Raw genomic sequence first — 14270 nt, 5'->3', positions numbered from 1 at the left:
CTTTATATGTTCGTGCCTGGGGAAATTTTCGTCTTTGTAAGTATTTTGTGTTCATAAGCACCTGTGAAGGTTTTGAATGTATTAGTTATTTATATGAGAATTTAAGTTTCGTTCATTACCTGTAGCGGCCTTATGTATAATTTATCGCGTGTTCGTGTATTTTAAACAAATAGTACGTGCAATGTTGTAATGTACATTTTTGTGTTTGTTTCAGTTACGCCATTAAAGTCTTCATTAAACAAGAAAAGTACGCCTTGTGTACGAAGCACTTTATTAAGTTCGCTAGCTGTCTAGCTTCGCAGAGTCACGTGTTGTGAGGGCAGCATAGTAAAAAGACGACTACACATCGGGCACAAACAGCACGGAGTTACATAAAGTCAACATGAGTCTACGGTCTGGAAAGAATTATCTGAAAGACTTCGAACCGGAGAAGGCAGCAGATGAACAGCTCGAGCCACACTCCATGTCAGAGCAGCACGCAGCCGACCGCGCAGCCACATTCCAGCCATCGTCAGAGCGACAACCGCCGCTGGAGAGGCAGCCATCAGAGAGGTCACACCCGTCACCTCCACGAAGCACCAAGTCCAGGGCTACTAGCAGAAGCTCTTCATTAGCTTCCAGTATTTCAGCCACAAAAGCCTACGCCAAAGCACAGGCAGCCAAGGCCCGGCTTGCCTTTGCTGAAAATGAAGCTAGCATAATGAGACAAAAAGCAGACTTAGATGCAAACCTCCACGTTCTGCAATGTAAAAAGGACATAGCTGCAGCAGAGGCAGAAGTTGCAGCCTATGAAGAAACAGAAAGTCAGAGCGGGGAGTCAGATATAGAACCTCCTAACGGAATTGAACTGTTTAGTGCAGTACAACGCACAAGTGAGTATGTGGAACAACAACGCAAGTTACTAGAGCCACCTACAGTGACAGACAATGCCATTGACTTACAAGTCACCAGCCAACCAGTTATTTCAACTTCAGCTCATGTACAGTCTCAAACTAAGAATGACTTTAAACATGACCCAAGTGTTAAAGCGGCTCCTAACCACACATACTCTTTTAACCCTCTAGCTCAAGATTTTCAGCCCAGAAACGATAACAAAGCAGAGCAAAATAGTGCACAAGATTTTGCAAAATATCTCATCCGCAGAGAACTTGTTAGCACTGGTTTACTGCAATTTGATGACAGACCCGAAAACTATTGGGCTTGGAAAGTCTCATTTCTTAGTGCCACTAAAGACTTAAATCTATCTGCTAGAGAGGAGCTGGATCTGCTAACAAAGTGGCTAGGCCCGAAATCCTCAGAGCAGACAAAAAGACTTCGTGCAGTACACACCCTCAATCCCGCAGCAGGTTTAAAGATGGTATGGGAACGTCTTGAGGAGTGTTATGGATCCTCAGAGGCTATTGAGGATGCACTGTTAAAAAAGATAGAAGAGTTTCCGAGACTGACAAATAAAGACAGTGGCAAATTAAGGGAGCTTGGTGACATTTTGTTAGAGTTACAGTGCGCTAAGTCTGACGGCACACTTCCAGGGCTTGCTTACCTGGACACAGCTCGAGGAGTGAGACAAATAGTTGAGAAACTTCCCTTTAACATGCAGGAAAAGTGGACAACTGTAGGTACACAGTACAAAGAGACTTATAGGGTGTCATTTCCCCCATTTTCTGTTTTTGTGCACTTCGTTCAGCAACAAGCGAAAATGAAAAATGATCCAAGTTTTGCTCCGTCCAGCAGTTGCAGCCAAGCTTCTGCTCACACTGAGAAGTCCACATCATACAATCGCAAAACCACTGTTTCAGTACGCAGTACAGACATTGCAGAGAGAAATCCTAGTGGTTCTGAGCAAAAGAAAATTGAGGAACCAGACCGTCAATGCCCAATTCATAAGAAGCCACACCCTCTCAAGAAATGTAAGCTGTTTAGAGAGAAACCTATAGAGGAACGACAGGCTTTTCTCAAGGAGCATCGCATATGCTACAGGTGTTGTGGTTCCGTGCATCACATAGCAAAAGATTGTAAAGTGGCAGTCAAGTGTGTTGAGTGTAATAGTCTAAAGCACTTATCAGCACTACATCCAGGCCCTGCTCCTGTCCCAAAAAGTGACACCTCAGAGAGTGCAGATGCTGAGGAGAAAACGGAAAGCCCTCCTGCAGTAGTCTCTAAGTGCACAGAGGTATGTGGTCAGAGTGATAGCCCACGCTCATGTTCAAAGATCTGTTTAGTGAAAGTGTATCCAGAAGGTCAAAGGGATAAAGCTGTAAAGATGTATGCAGTGATTGACGAACAGAGCAATAGGTCCCTGGCTAGGACAAGCTTTTTCAACATGTTTGAAATAAAATCTGCGCCTGCGCCATATACGTTGAAAACTTGTTCAGGCAAAGCTGAAACAGCAGGCAGAAGAGCTGAGAAGTTTGTCATGGAGTCCATAGATGGAAAGACAAAAATCAAACTTCCTTCTTTAATTGAATGTGATTCTGTACCAGATGACAGAACCGAAATTCCCTCGCCTGAGATAGCTCAGCACCATCCTCATCTTCTCCCTATCGCTAACAAAATTCAGCCAGTAGATCATCACGCTCCAATTCTCCTTTTGCTGGGAAGAGACATCCTCAGTGTGCACAAGGTACGTGAGCAGATCAATGGACCCAATGACGCGCCATACGCCCAGAAACTGGACTTTGGTTGGGTTGTTATAGGAGAAGTATGTTTGGGCAAATGTCACAAAACAGCAGAGGTCAATGTGTACAAAACACACATGTTAGACAATGGACGCACAACTCACTTTGAACCGTGTCCAAACGTTTTTACAGTCAAAGAGGACCATAACATCAAACCACAGCTAAATACGCTAACAGCCACAAATAGTTTGAACATTGACAACGAAGCAGACAAGTTAGGTCTGTCTGTATTTGACCGTACAGAGTCAGATGACAAGGTGGCGCTGTCTATAGATGACAAAACCTTTTTAACAATAATGAACAATACAGTTAGTCAGAACAAAGAGAACAGTTGGGTTGCTCCTTTACCCTTCCGCTCTCCCAGAAGGAGGCTACCAAGCAATAGAGATCAAGCTCTAAAACGTCTCTACTCACTCAGAAAGACTCTAGAAAAGAAACCAGAGATGAAAGATCACTATATTCAGTTCATGCAGAAAATGCTAGATAATGATCAAGCTGAGCCCGCTCCGCCTTTGCCGGAAGGTAAAGAACACTGGTATCTACCAACATTTGGAGTATACCACCCACAAAAGCCAGATCAAATACGTGTTGTTTTCGATTCCAGCGCTGAGTGCGAAGGAACATCCCTAAATCAAGTGCTACTTAGTGGACCCGATCTCAACAATTCTCTGTTAGGGGTGCTGTTGCGGTTTAGGAAAGAGCCAATAGCCCTGACAGCGGATGTACAGCAAATGTTTTATTGCTTTGAGGTGTGTGAAGACCACAGAGACTATCTTCGCTATCTCTGGTTTGAAGACAATGACATCACAAAGAAGGTTGTTGAATATAGAATGAAAGTACATGTATTTGGGAACAGCCCATCTCCCGCTGTTGCCATTTATTGCATGCGACGAGCAGCAAAACAAGGTGAGCAGGAACATGGCACTGACGCCAGACAGTTTGTGGAAAGACAATTTTATGTTGACGACGGTCTCACATCTGTTGCCACACCAGAACAAGCTGTGGACCTGTTAACAAGAACACAAAACATGTTAGCAGAATCTAACCTGCGACTCCACAAAGTGGCTTCTAACTGCAGTTTTGTCATGGAAGCATTTCCCGTTGAGGACCGTGCCAAAGACTTGAAAAACTTAGATCTTGGAGTAGATCCTCTTCCAGTTCAAAGGAGCTTAGGACTTTGTTGGAACTTACAAACTGACAGTTTCACTTTCATTGTATCTAATGAGACAAAACCTTTCACACGCAGGGGTGTACTGTCAACTGTCAATAGCCTGTATGATCCACTGGGTTTTGCAGCTCCCATAATCATGCAGGGCAAGGCACTGCTCCGAGAACTTTCATCTGAGGAGAGAGACTGGGACTTACCTCTTCCACCAGAAAAAGAGGAGATGTGGATCTCATGGAAAGACTCATTAAGAGCCCTTGAGGATCTGCAAATTAAAAGGTGTTACAGTCCAGGTTCATTAAGTGCAATGAAAAACAATGAATTGTGTATTTTTTCTGATGCGTCTACTGTAGCTATCGGTGCAGTAGCTTACCTGCGCTCTTTAGACAGCCAAGGACAATACCACATAGGTTTTTTGATGGGGAAGTCAAAACTTGCTCCCCGACCGGCTCACACTGTACCACGGCTAGAACTTTGCGCTGCTGTACTTGCAGTAGAAATGTATGACTTTATCAAAGATGAGTTGGACATCAAAATCGACAGTGTTAAGTTTTTCACTGACAGTCGTATTATACTAGGCTACATACACAACTCCTCAAAAAGATTCTACATGTATGTAGCTAACCGTGTCACACGCATTAGGTTATCCACACAACCTGAACAATGGTGTTACGTGTCAACAGAGTTGAATCCAGCTGATCTTGCAACTCGGTTTATCCCAGCCGCTGAACTCAAAAACAGTAATTGGTTCACAGGCCCAAACTTTCTGTATTCAGAAAAACTTAATGATCTGCAAGAAGATAAATATTCACTTGTTGAGCCAGAAAATGACAAAGAAATACGTTCAGATGTCAAATCACTTTCAACTGCTGTCACAGATGCTCAGATAGGTACAAAACGTTTCAAAAGATTTTCAAGTTGGTCAACAGTATGTCGAGCAATAGCTAGACTTATTCATGTTGTTGCTTCTTTCAAGCAAACCACAAGCATACAAACCGGATGGAAAAGTCTTAAAGGAAAAGTTAATGTGGAAGAAATCACACAAGCCAAAAATGTCATAATTCGTTCAGTACAACATGATGCATACAAAGAGACACTGAAAAAGCTAAAAGAAGGAAAACAGATTTCCTCAAAAAATGACACACTCAAAAAACTGAATCCAGTTGTGGACAAAAATGGACTATTGCGTGTTGGTGGACGTCTTTCTTCTGCTGATCTTACAGAAGATGAGAAACACCCTTTGATCATCCCTGCATCCAGTCACATTGCTGTGCTTCTTGTGAGACACTTCCACGAGCAGTCAGCTCATCAAGGACGACATATCACAGAAGGTGCTCTCCGTGGTGCTGGCTTCTGGGTGATCGGAGGTAAGCGACTTGTGTCCTCTGTTATCCATAATTGTGTCATTTGCCGTAAATTGAGGGGCAAAATGCAGACCCAGAAAATGGCCGACTTGCCAACAGATCGAGTGACTCCTGAACCTCCTTTCACTTCAGTAGGTTTAGATGTGTTCGGGCCATGGACTATAGTCACACGCCGCACAAGAGGTGGAAGCGCCTTAAACAAACGTTGGGCTGTTATCTTTTCATGCATGACAACAAGAGCCGTACACATTGAGCTTATTGAGACTATGTCCACTGACAGCTTTATAAATGCGTTGAGAAGATTTTTCTCTATTCGAGGCCCAGTCAAGCTCTTACGCTCCGATCGAGGGACAAATTTTGTGGGAGCTTGCAAAGAGCTAGGTTTAGACACAGACAAATCAGTAGTGGGAAAGTACCTTCAAGAAAAAGGTTGCTCATGGTCATTTAACCCCCCACACGCATCCCATATGGGAGGGTCCTGGAACGCCTCATTGGAGTAGCTAGGCGTATCCTAGATGCGATGTTGTTTCAGAATTCTCAAACACGTCTGACACACGAGGTTTTGAGCACGTTTATGACCGAAGTAATGGCTATCATGAATGCAAGGCCTCTAGTCCCAATATCTACTGATCCTGACTGTCCGACTATTCTAACTCCAGCAATGTTACTAACACAGAAGTTAAGCACAGTGTCTGCGCCAACTGGAAACTTCTCATCTGGACATTTGTATGGAAAACAATGGAAACAGGTACAACTTCTAGCAGACACATTTTGGAAAAGGTGGAAAGGTGAATATCTGTCCACACTACAGAAACGCACAAAATGGACTGAAAACCAACCTAATGTCAAGGAAGGAGACATAGTGTTGTTGAAAAATGCTCAAGCCCACAGGAATGAGTGGCCTATGGGACTTGTAGTCAAATCTGTACCCAGCAGTGACAAGAAAATCCGTAAAGTTGAAGTGCGGACTGTAAAAGATGGAACTGCGAAGGTGTTTTTAAGACCCATCTCAGAGATTGTTGTTTTAGTTTCAGAGTGACTTAACATATAACGTTCATTTGTGTTCATGTGTTTTTTGCTTATTATGCTGATATAATGTGATTATATCAAGCGGGGAGTGTCATGTCTTTTGGTTAAAAAGATAAGTTAATAAGTTATGTTAAAAAGTTAAAACAACTTCATAAATATATATGAATATTTCATTTAATTTTAGACGAAGTTAAAAAAGTTAAAGCGTGTCAGAGTGAGACCTCTGCAGTTTAAGTGATCATTGTGATGTTTACTCAGAGTGAGCGCTTGTTACATAATTGATCTTTGACGTAATTTTCCTCCGTGAAAAGAAGGCAATGTTTTTGGCTAAATGTGCTCTTTATATGTTCGTGCCTGGGGAAATTTTCGTCTTTGTAAGTATTTTGTGTTCATAAGCACCTGTGAAGGTTTTGAATGTATTAGTTATTTATATGAGAATTTAAGTTTCGTTCATTACCTGTAGCGGCCTTATGTATAATTTATCGCGTGTTCGTGTATTTTAAACAAATAGTACGTGCAATGTTGTAATGTACATTTTTGTGTTTGTTTCAGTTACGCCATTAAAGTCTTCATTAAACAAGAAAAGTACGCCTTGTGTACGAAGCACTTTATTAAGTTCGCTAGCTGTCTAGCTTCGCAGAGTCACGTGTTGTGAGGGCAGCATATGAAGATTTGGTATTTTTGGGTATTTCTATGTAAAAAGGCAGATTAAATGATTCACAAGCTTGATCTGTCTTTCTATTAATGCATAGTTTCCTAGTACTGTTTTGAGCTTTTGCAACGGTCCATTTTAGTCAACTAATCGATCTACAAGACATGTCTTTAGTCCACCAAGAATTTCTTTAGTCGACTACAGTCAACTTGTGTCAAAGTTTAGAGAGTGAATACATGAAAAGTCAAGAGCATTCTTGTTTCAGAATAAACTTCCATTTAACAATTTTGTAATTCATCAAATTGTTGAGTATTGAAAAATAAAATAAAATAATGGAATTCATTAGATTTATAACCCACTCATACCATGAGATAAAGTCAAATGACACTACACTCTCCAATTCAGCTCTATCTCTCAGTCTCTCCCAGGCCTTGCTCAAATGCCAGTCTGTCCAATCCTCAGCCCACAGGCCTACATCACCCCTGCTCCTGTACAGCAATTTTCCATAGATGTATAAAACATGAGCCAAAACAATGCACTAAAACTTCACAAACCTGATGGGATGTGCAGTAGTTTCATTGGTAAACAAAACAAAAAACTCTCTTTAGACAATAGAATGCAATTTTCAGCAATAAATGGTAGTACTTTCTTTTGTATTAGCATGTGGCCTTAGATCTGTGTATATAATTTCTCAAACAATAAACATCTCTCAAACACAGAGCGTCTGATGAGGAGCAGGTCCTTCTCTCCACAGCAGAGTGGTCACGAACAGGGAGCTGCACTCACTGATTACTGACAGTGATCTGTAATGCACCAGTATCCAGCAGCACCGCCAGCCCAGGACGAGGGAGGGGTGAGGGAGGGAGGAGGAGGAAGAGGAGGAGAGAGGAAAGGAGAGGAGAGAAGATAATGAAGGAGAGGAGAGGAAGAGAGGAGGAAAAGGAGAGTAGGTATGGAAAATTGTCACAATTATCATGACCAAAATAATTGCGATTAACAATTATATAGCAATAATTATTAAAGTTGCTGACCGTTTAAAATGTTATATATGAATAATTACAAACTTAAATTTATGAATAGGTTCCATATTTAAACAACTGTTATAGTATTGTACTTTGTTATAAGTGAAAACAACAATGATCATCATGGACAAGTTGTTTTTTTCTGCTCATTCTGGAGATAAAATGGTCATTATCTTTGTTTATCGTTTATCACAATTATATAAAATGTTCTTTTTATCACAATCACGATAAATTATATTATTGTTTATTTTCCCATCTGTAAAGGAGAGAGGGATGGAGGCAGGGAGGGAGAGGGGAGAGAGGAAGAGAGGGAGGTAGAGGAACAGACAGAAGGGTAGTGGAGAGAGAGAGGGGGAAGGAGAAAAGGAGGGAGGGGAGAGTTGAGGGAGGAAGAGAGGGAGGCAGAGGAACAGAAAGAGGGTTGAAGGGGGAGAGAGAGGAGAAGGAGGGAGGAGGAGAGGAAAGGAGAGGAAAGGAGAGAAAAGGAGGGAGCTGAGGAAGGCAGAGGAAAAGAGAGAGCGGGGAGAGAAGAAGTAGAGAGAGAAAAGGAGGGGTAGGGAAAGGAGGGAGGAATGGAGAAAGGGAGGGAGGGAGAGAAAAGGAGGGAGGAGAGAGATGAGTAAGGAAGAGAGGGAGGCAGAGGAGCAGAGAGAAGGTTGAAGGGGGAGAGAAAGACAGGGAGGGAGGAGAAAAGAGGGCAAAAATGAGGGAGGGGTAAAAAAGGATGAGAGAGGCAGAAAGAAAGAGAGGGAGGCAGAGGAACAGAGAGAGAGAGAAGGAGGGAGGTGGAGAGAAAAGGAGAGAGCTGAGGAAGGTAGAGGAACAGAGAGTGACAAGAGAAGAAGTAGAGAGTGAGAGAAGGAGGAGGAGGGAGAGGAGGGAAGAAGGGAGAGAAAAGGACAGAGGAGAGAGATGAGAAAGTTAGAGAGGGAAGCAGAGGAACAAAGAGGGTTGGTTGAAGGGGGAGAGAGACAGGGAGGGAGGAGAAAAGAGGGAGAAAATGAGGGAGGGGTAAAAGAAAGGAGGAGAGAGGTAGAAAGGAAGAGAGGGAGGCAGAGGAACAGAGAGAAGTGGGAAGGGGAGAGAGAGGGAGAGAGGGAGGGAGGAAGAGAAAGGAGAGAGGAGAAGAGAGGGCAGCAGAGGAACAGAGAGGGGAAAGGGGAGAGAGAGGAGATGGAGGAAGGAGGAGAGAGAGAGAGCAGCAAGAGAAGAAGTAGAGACAAAGAGAAGGAGGAGGAGGGAGAGGAGGGAGGAAAGAGAAAGAGAAAAGGAGGGAAGAGAAAGATGAGAAAGGAAGAGAGGGAAGCAGAGGAACAGAGAGAAGGAGGTAGGAGGGGAGGGAGATAGAGCAGAGGGACTAGAAGAAACTTCACTTTTATCAATACATTTATTATGTGTCACTTGTCATTTAAAAGGAAATGTGCATAACCTACAATACAATAACACATCCGTCACATGTACCAGCCCCTCCCAACAGATGTAGCACTAACCACTGGAAGACAGGAACAGCTGAGAGGAGGGGGGAAAAAGAGAGAGAGGGAACAGGGGGAGCCCAAGGAGAAGGGCTATCCCACTCCCCTCTGCAGTACACAAGCCATGGCCTGATACTCACCACACTGCCTCTATTACTGCTACTACTACTGTTACTGCTGCTACTGCAAACAGCACCAGCCCTCAGCAAACAGCAGCTCTTAACACAACAGGATGTGCACTGGAAAAGTCAGCTTTAACTACAGTGTCACGAATCATTTACAAGTGCAGGCTACAGGCTAAAGATTACAACAACAAAAACTATAAGAGCACATTTTAAGCACAAATATAATAGTATCAGAACAAGAACAGGACCCATTACAAATACAGTCCGTGTCAATAACATGTGTCCAATAACCTATAGGTGCATGATACAGCCAATAGCCCGAGCGTTTAATTCTAACCAACTGAACTTGATGCAACAAATTGGCATTAGTGCTAAATGATTCATGCACGAGCAGAGTGAAGGGCTGTTTGATTTGGTTTTCAGGGCTGTAGGGACTTGATCTCTGGACTTGTGCTGGACTTTTGTACAGCGCTGGTTCTGTTTATGGAGAAGTACAGGCGGGAAATTGGAGCTCGTGCTAGCCCCGTGCCCAAATGCGCGTGTGCATCAGGCTTATTGCTGCATGTTTGGTTTTTATCTCTGTTATGTTGAAATAAGCTGATATTTGAAGCCACACCTCGTTAAACCCGGGCGCTCTGTGCTAAACATGAGTAGCTAATAAACACAGCACTAACACATAAACCCGGAGCCTGGGACATTTGCCGCTGTGTTTGCGCAAACTACGGGACTATTTGGTCTCATGTCCGGGATTAGCACAGATTTCCTGAGGACCCCATCAGAAGCCCGCTCCAGGCGCGACACCCCGCGCACACATCCATAACCTGAGGAGGAAAGAGCATCTCCCGAGATTTAACGAGCCGCTTCTGCGCGACCGCCGTCTCTCCATCAGCGCCCCTCGCAACACCTGCCCGCCGCTTGGGACCGCGCTAGGAGTCGTTACCTAAACCGAGGCCTCTTCCGTGGCAACGAGCTCTCTGTCGGGTCCTCCTCCGGGGGTCCAGCCGGTCCGGCTCTGGCTCTCCAGGGAGCTGCTGGGAGTCCTCAGCACGGAGTCCTCCGCACGTTCTCCCTGCCTGCCTGCTGCGCTGGCGGTGCGCCTCTCCACAGCCGCGGCACAGCAGCGACAAGCTCCCGTCAGCGCACAGGCCGCGGCGCGCACGGAAGCGCCCTGTCACGAGCAGATCTGAGGGTTTGTTTTTGCTCCCAAATAAATAGCAGCTCATATCTCTTAGACCACCAGTAAAGATCAAATGTTGAACTGAGGTGTTCTTTCAAACATGGCATTAAATTAATTTCGGACAGAAGATAAACTCGACAGTAAAATGTCCTCAAAACACATTTGGTTTTATTTTGAAAGGACGCGGAGGAAGTGGAACATGTGCTCGTCTCCTAGTGGTCCTCCCGCCGCTCATCGCCAGGCAGACATGCAGAGGAGGAGAGGAGAAGAGGAGGAGACTTGAGACGAAGGAGGGAGGGAGCAAGCGAGGGAGCAAGGGAAGGAGCAAGGATCATGGCAAGGATGCACAAGGGTTAGGGATTTAAGACTGAGCATGCGCACACGACTACTATAATCCTCTATCATAAAAACAATATGCCACAAGATTAAAATCCACCTAATTAAATGTTATTTGAGCAGTAACAGCTTAATATTGAGCTTAATTTTTTTATGTTACTAGTAATAGTCCATGTATGTTTATTTAAAGCTTAGGTGAACTTTGAATATAAATGCTGAAGTAGGCGTGCATTGGTCTGTCTGTTGTCTCCAAGCAAACAGAAGTCTACGCTGTAAAAAAAAAAGTCAGGCATCGCTGTACTGTGGCGCCATCTGTTGGACACATTTGGAATAGGAAACCAAGCTGCAGATGAATTATTGAAGGCATAATTAATCCCACTGGCTCTTTATGGTCCTAAATATACTACATACACATGAGTACTTGTTTATTGTTAAAACGTGTTAGTGAAACATAATAAATATAAACTATATAACTATACATAGTGTTATTATTATTCTCATAGGAATTTCTATGTGTCGAATATTTAAGATGGGCAGAGGTGGTAGAGTAGCCAAAAATTGTACTTAAATAAGAGTAATGTTACTTAAAAAATAATATTAGTCACGTAGAAGTACCAAAGTAGTGGTCCAAGAAATTACTCAAGTAAGGGTAAAAAATAAAATAAAAAAATAAATAAGTAAATAAAAAAAGAAAGAAAAAAACGTCTAATTTAAAGAGTAACTGTCTGATTTAGTAACTGATTTATAATTTGAAGTGCATCTAATTTGAAAGGCTTTGAAATATTTTCAAAGGATAGACACAAAAATTAGCTAAACTAAATCATATCTGAAGGAGCAAAAAACAAAAATGTCCCAGTCATTTCATACTATTAACATAAAGCTTTTGTCACTTATAGATTTACTCAGAGTGGGAAGAGGAACCATAACTTTTTAGAGTACTGTCACTTCAATTAAAAAATAAAAATAAATTAAAAAACGAAATGAAAAAAATTACTCAAGTAGGAGTAAAAGTATGCAACCAGAAAAGTACAGTCTCTTTTAAAAAGTTACTCATGTAAATGGTTGGGAATATGTCACCTTCTTGTCTCCATGGAGATGTCATTGCTTTGCCTGCAATGTTCCACAGTATGACTTTAAACTAGCTAGAATTTGTAGAATTCATCTATCCAGTTTCTCCCACTTATCCACAGAGGCAGCAGTCTGAGCAGGGATTTCCAAGACTTCCCCTTCCACACACACTTCCTCCTGCTCTTCCAGGGGGGACCCCAAGGCGTTCCCAGGCCAGATGAGACATAGTCCCTCCATCATGTCACGGGTCTTCCCTGGGGCTTTCTCATAGCTAAAAAAAATATTACTGAGCCACCTCTCCACTGATCTAACCTGTAACCTGTAATAAAAGTTTTACATATAACTTTTATTTGAAACAACATATTAAAGGCACTGTACCTGATTTTTTACAAACATGAAAAACAGAACTAGTTAATTTTAAACAATTTGCAGTGGCCCAAAGTTATTCCTCACTTACCTTATGCACTCAGGACATTGTAGAGTTTATATGTGCGTACTTTCTGATTCTCTGAAAATAAGATGCTTTATATATTTAGATGCAGACTTAGCTACACATCAGACTTATTTTTACCTCAAGAGCTGCTTATACAATACATCTGTACTGGGGAAAGACACATTTTACTCAAATACATGGGGGGAAAAAATCAGGTACAGGCCCTTTAAAACCAACATTTGCACTAATCTAATCCCAATCTCCAAATTTAAAGTGGAACTAAACACTAAATCCAGTTTTGCTGCTAAACTGTGCATATGGTCTTTTAATAGCATCATCTACTGGTCCTAAATCGAAGCTTGTGCTGCATTCAGTGGCCTCTGCGAGTTCAAGTAGTTGGTGACATCACACACCTCAGCACTGATTACAGCCAGGTGTTTTTGTTTACAAACACCTGGCTGCAGGAGTGTAGTTTGAAGTGTGGATACCTGATAGACCAATCACAAAGCTCCTCATAAATCCAGCCCCACCCTGCCCCTCCTCCCCTCACTCTTTTCTTTAGTCTTCCAGGTACTGTCCCGTTTAGCAGCTTTATTGAAAATGTGGTCGTGAGTGGAGTTTATGCGTTTAGTCCCACTTTAACATATTAATTTCTTTGCAAAGATGTCAAGTGCATGGTTTTATAATAAGGTGCTGTTTATTTCATCATTTCTTAATTCACGGTACACTCTCTCCTATAGCTTTTGTAGCATCATAGTAAATGTGTAATACTGTCCTTCTCCTCCTCCTCTGAACATCCTGCAAACCTGGAATCCACCGACGCTACTGTCCCCGCTTAGCCGCTAAAACAGGGATTAACATAGCATCTCCTGCATAATTGTACTGTTTACCTACAGTAAAGAGGCTTAGCGAGTGGTCGAATTTTACGTTTTGGTTCAGTTTTGCAAGGTTTGAAGTGCTTATGTCTGGTTCTGGGTTAAACAAAAAAAAAAAAAGCGTTACCATTACACTGCAAAAACAAAAAATCTACAGAAGTAATATCATCTGAATTCAGGTTAGGAATATTGATTTGAGCAAGAGGTTGATATCGTAATCTCAGAGACTGGGCAAAAGCCTATTGATCCTTTGCAGTGACATCATGCTGGGGGTGTTCTACATGTGTCTCTATGGTGGAATGTCCAGCAGGTACCATGATGACACAATTCAGACATTAGCAAACACTGTCAAAAAGTTGTAAGAGATCCTGAAAACTCAAGAATGAGCTCAGATTCAAGTCTAACAAGCCTCAGAAAGACCAGTGCTTACAGTTAGCATCACACCCCCAGGGAATGTTGACGACATCAGCTGCAAAGTATCAACAGAATTCTGGAGATTTTATTTAGTTTGTAGGACTAGATATGTTTTTTCTGTCATCTACACTACCAGTCAAAGGTCTGCACACACCTTCACATTCAATGCTTTTTCTTATTTGTTTACTACTTTCTATATTTTAGATACATATGGAAGACGTCAAATATATGAAGCAAGATATATGGAATTATGCAGCAAACAAAAAAAAAAGTCAACTTAACTATTTTATATTTCTCAAAGTATCCCCCCTTTGCTTTGTCGACAGTGCTGCAAACCCATGGCCTTCTCATGAGCTTCATATTGGATATTTTTAAATATCTAAAATCTAAAGTGAGTTTTGAATTATTCTGAGTTTATTTTTCGTTTACTACAATTTATACGTGTCAGCTTTTGATGCTTTCA

At 42.3% G+C, this 14270-nt stretch overlaps 1 protein-coding gene across 1 annotated transcript in view; it reads right to left on the bottom strand.

Moving 5' to 3' along the window:
* The window catches only part of capn5b (calpain 5b), a 72635-nt gene extending 62035 nt beyond the window's left edge, over nt 1-10600 (bottom strand). The window contains exon 1 of the mRNA XM_055226460.1: nt 10445-10600. The gene's annotated coding sequence lies outside the window, so the exon portion shown is untranslated. The remainder of the gene's footprint in view (nt 1-10444) is intronic.
* Between the last annotated feature and the right edge of the window lie 3670 nt (nt 10601-14270).

The sequence above is a fragment of the Periophthalmus magnuspinnatus genome, chromosome 14 (genome assembly GCF_009829125.3).
Source record: "Periophthalmus magnuspinnatus isolate fPerMag1 chromosome 14, fPerMag1.2.pri, whole genome shotgun sequence".
NCBI classification, from domain to species: domain Eukaryota; kingdom Metazoa; phylum Chordata; class Actinopteri; order Gobiiformes; family Gobiidae; genus Periophthalmus; species Periophthalmus magnuspinnatus.
The sequence above is the reverse complement of the archived record's forward strand: the minus strand, read 5'-3'. Positions and strand labels throughout refer to the sequence as shown.